The following is a 4,540-nucleotide window of genomic DNA, read 5'->3' on the forward strand; positions in this document are numbered from 1 at the left end:
TTACCAGGTTTGATCAGGTTATTATTTCTATTAGTTGCTTTGTGTCTATGTTTTTTAGGATAATATATGCTTTTATAGTTATTAGATTTCTTAGATTAATCTCACATTCCTATGCATTAGCTCTGATAATGCTTAGAGGGGCGGTTCCCCAGTTAGCTACTAGTTAGCTATATTGGGTTACTGACTGGTCTAGGCCAAATTTGTGAGCGTTACATCAATTAACTGGTAATTGACTACATGGTTTGCCTCCCAGCCTTATTCCACGAGGAACAAGATTCAAGGATCTCATTCTCTCTGAAGAGAGTGTACATCGGAAGACTTTGACTAAGGGACAAAGATTGTAATAATTTAGAGTTAAATGCAATTTTAGTACCTATGGTTAGGGCTAAAATCAAACATACTCGGTTTTAAAAAGTGACACAACTGGTACCTCTTGTTAAGCGAAATACCCACTTGGTACTTCCGTCCACATTCTGCCCATTTTTTTGACGGAATTACATGTCAACTCACTTAATATCATGACAAATGTATTGTATGCCACATATTTTAGCCAAATCATAATAACTTATGACGTGGCCTTGTATCACATATAGTACTTGTGTTATTTATGCCATGTCAGATACTGAGAATATTTAAAGTTACTCAAACTAAAATTTACCAAAACTTAAACAAAAACAAGATTAAACTCAAATTGATTGAAACTCATTTATCATTTTACCCCAAATTGATTGAACCCTAATTTTCATGTTCTTCTAGGAATCACATGCACAAAACTATCATGTTCTTCCAAACATCCAAGAACGTACATTCTCCACCTTCTATGAGCCTAAACACAATGAAAAAGAAGAGAAAATGGAATCAGAGAGGCCCATCGCAACATAAGCACCAATAGTAGTGCCGCCACCAGCGAGCTCTTTATTTGGTTCACCTCTCACCTTTCCTCCAAATCCACCCTCAGCCTAGGCCGCACAAGCAATGAACCATCCCAACTCTCTCTCTTTCCATCTCTCTAAGCTAAAGGCTAAAAAACAACGACAGAATGAAGGGTGGCCAAGCCTCACCAATGTTCCCAACCAGTGGCATAAAACATAGTTGTGCTTTTGAGAACCCATAGCCCTATTCCTCAAAAGTGACTTGTATTGGGTCTTCTTCCTTGTTCTATTTAAGGCTCTCTTGCTCTGGTCTGCCTCTTCTTTTTTCTTCATGGATTCACATATGGCTGTTAGTGGGTTTAGGTCGAAGAGGCTTTCAGATTTCAATTCCACCCATGTTCTTATGTGCATATGTATGTTGTTTCTCTCCTATTAGCTTTACTCAAGAGAACCAAAGAACCAGTTCGTATGAACTAGGGTTCAACCATTTGTGGATAAAAATGAGTTTTAAACTGATTTGGTTAATGTTTTAATTTTTTTTTTTTTATTGGAGCTACAATATGTTTATTATTTTCTACAGTCCATGTGGCACCAAAACATAGTATCATGTATGATATACGACCACGTCATATGATATGCTGATTTGGCTTAATTATGTGGCATTAGAGACAGATGTCACATTTTTACGTGTACTGACTTGGAGATTCGTTAAAAATTTGGAAGGAAGTTCCAAGTTGGTATTCTCAATAATTACAAGTACCAGTTGTGACTGTAGTGCCGCAGGTAATTACTAGGCTATGATTAGCTTAGTCAAAGGGTTAGCAAGGGTTCTTGAGTCAATAAGACTCATTCGGAAAAGTTTTGGGAGGTTTTTAGCACTAACCAAACCTTCGCCAGAAAGACCACCAAACGTTTGACAGGGGACCACATTGAACGTTTGTTGACCCAACTTGGCCCAACTGGGTAATGACTGAACGTACGCTTGCAACCCTGAAACACTGTACACATAGTACACTAAACATTCGACCATGGACCACCGAACGTTCGCTGCACTGCAGACTATCATAGCAGCCCCATCACCTTTTCTAAGCATATAAAATTCCCTCCCATGCCCAATCTTATTGTTCTAATTCATGTTTTGCTTAGATTTTACTCTACTTAAACTTACTCCATATCTTGGTTGGAATTTTTGAGGTTGGGTTGCCAATTTAGATTTTAATCTCGATCTTAGCATGATTTAGCGTTTTGTTTTTTATTTGCGTATTTTATTTTGCATGTTGATGATATTTTGCGTTAGAGTATGTTAGAAATCTTTCTTGTAGCCTTAGAACCTATTTAGAATCGATTTGGAGCTTGGTTGGCTGAGTTGAGTATTTGGCCTAACAAGTGAACATTCAATCCAAACGTTCGCCCAGTGGGCAGAATGATCATTGGCTAGACAGAACCTCTGTTTTTAAAAGTTTTAGGACTAGGGTTCGTTTAGCTAAAATGTAGAATTAACGCTAGGCCTTTTCACAGATTTGTAGGGTATAGAACCATGGGAGGGATTTTTGGAGGATTTATACGACCCCGGTGAGTACAAAACCATATGATACTAACTATTTTTTTTTTTTTTTGAATTGCACGATTATTTTGTGTACCAAACATGCATTTTTATAACTCTCATGAAGCACATTTTGATATGCTATGAACTCTATCTTTTGTGAAAATATGTTGCTTGAAAGACGGATAAGACTAATTGCATGTATAACATGGTACACCGGTACGTGCAGAATAACGGCCATGAGCTTACTATATATGTTAACTCTATGGTCAAATGTGTGTGGATGTGTTATATGTGCCTTGGATCTAGTGGTTGTTTCTTGATCAGCGTTGCCATGTTTGATTGGTGGGTTATTACAGGACATACATTATTAATAGTGTGGGCCACCCGAGGTCGGACTCGGTCGGGCTGCTAGTATATGGGCGGTACGGAACAATGGTCGAGGCACCGACATTTTATTACAGGTGCCTCAGGATAGGGCCAATTCTGTTGAAAATGGGTAATATCTCGGGTAGACCATACAGTCGAACTATCACTGAGTCCCATGATTACAGCATATATTATAGCTATATTGCATCCATAAATAACCGTCATGTCACAATGTTGCATAAATTTATCAAAGACTGAGTTCATCATTCAAATGGCATAAGCATCATATGTATTTTTACTCACTAAGTCATTAGACTTACCCCTTGTATTAGTTCCCCTCCTTTATGTATAATTATGCAGTTTAGCTAGCATAGCTGAAGATGGATCAGTGGAAGCACTTAGTGGTTATGAAGGACTTGCTCTGGATAATTTTTGAGGATTTGGACCCTGTATGGCTCAAGTCTATGTGGGATGCGGATGGGTCCATTTGTGGGGAGTTGCTGGAGATCGTTTTCATGCTTTACTTAGTTAAATGTAGGGCTTAGTATTCAGAACAATTATCTTGGCATGTATTATTATTTTGATGACCAGTTTTTGACCGATACATTTGGAGATCCAATTATGTTATGATGCTTTATGTTTACTCTAGTTACTGTGGTTATGATTTTTAGTTATTGCTATCTTTGTCCCGTAGTTAAAATTATTTTGTTGTAGTCTCACTCTTCGGAGATGAGATGATCTCTGAGTCTTGTTTTGTGAGGAATAAGGCTGAGATGTGAATCAATGAGTCAATTACCAGTTAATTGATTTCCACGGGGCATTACAATGACACTTTTTGAAACTGAGGGGTTTGTTTGATTTTGGCCCTAACCACAAGTACTAAAATTGCATTTAACCCAATAATTTAAAACCGCAATCATAATAACTAGAGTGAAACTTAAAGCATCATAACATAGATGGACTTTCAAGTATCAAGGTCAGAGACTAGTCATCGAAAATATATTACAAACCAAATCTAATTGTTCTAAAACACCATCGAAGCCTACATTTAACCAAAAGAAATATAGTCTCGTTCATATCCTGGCGAGTAGCTCCACCAGTTTCCCACATGGACTTGAGTCAAGCAGAGTCCAAGTCCTTAAAAATGACCCTAATCAAATCTCTCACAGCCATCAAATGGTTCCCCAGATCAATCTCCTACTATACTAGCTATAACAGCGCAAATATACATATGGAGGGAAATGAATAAAAAAGTAAGTTTGATGACCTATTGAGTGAAAATGTAGATAATGTACATGTTATTAAATTATGAATTCAATTATTTATATACCACATGCAACATTATGAGGTGACAATTTATCATGGATGCAATATAGTTATAGTATATGTTGTAATATGAGAATCATGTCATAGTTCAAACTTTATGGTCTACCTGATAGATAGCCGACTTTCAGCAAGGTTGGTGTTGTTTCGAGGGACTTGTAATATAATATCTGTGCCCCGGATGTTGCATGTTACCATCCATAACACTAGCAGCCCGACCGAATCCGACATCGGGTGACCCACGCTACTAATGATGTACGTCGTGCAGTGATCCGCCAATCAAACGTGGCTGCGCTGGTCACAACAATCATTGGATCCAAAGGCCCATATAAACACACACATTTGACCATAGAGTTACTTGTATAGTAAGTGTTTTGCAAATATCCACCTAAATTAATAGGCAAATAAATGTATGTTTTACTCGCAAGCGCAC

Source organism: Corylus avellana, chromosome ca3, assembly GCF_901000735.1.
Source record: "Corylus avellana chromosome ca3, CavTom2PMs-1.0".
In the NCBI taxonomy this organism is placed as follows: domain Eukaryota; kingdom Viridiplantae; phylum Streptophyta; class Magnoliopsida; order Fagales; family Betulaceae; genus Corylus; species Corylus avellana.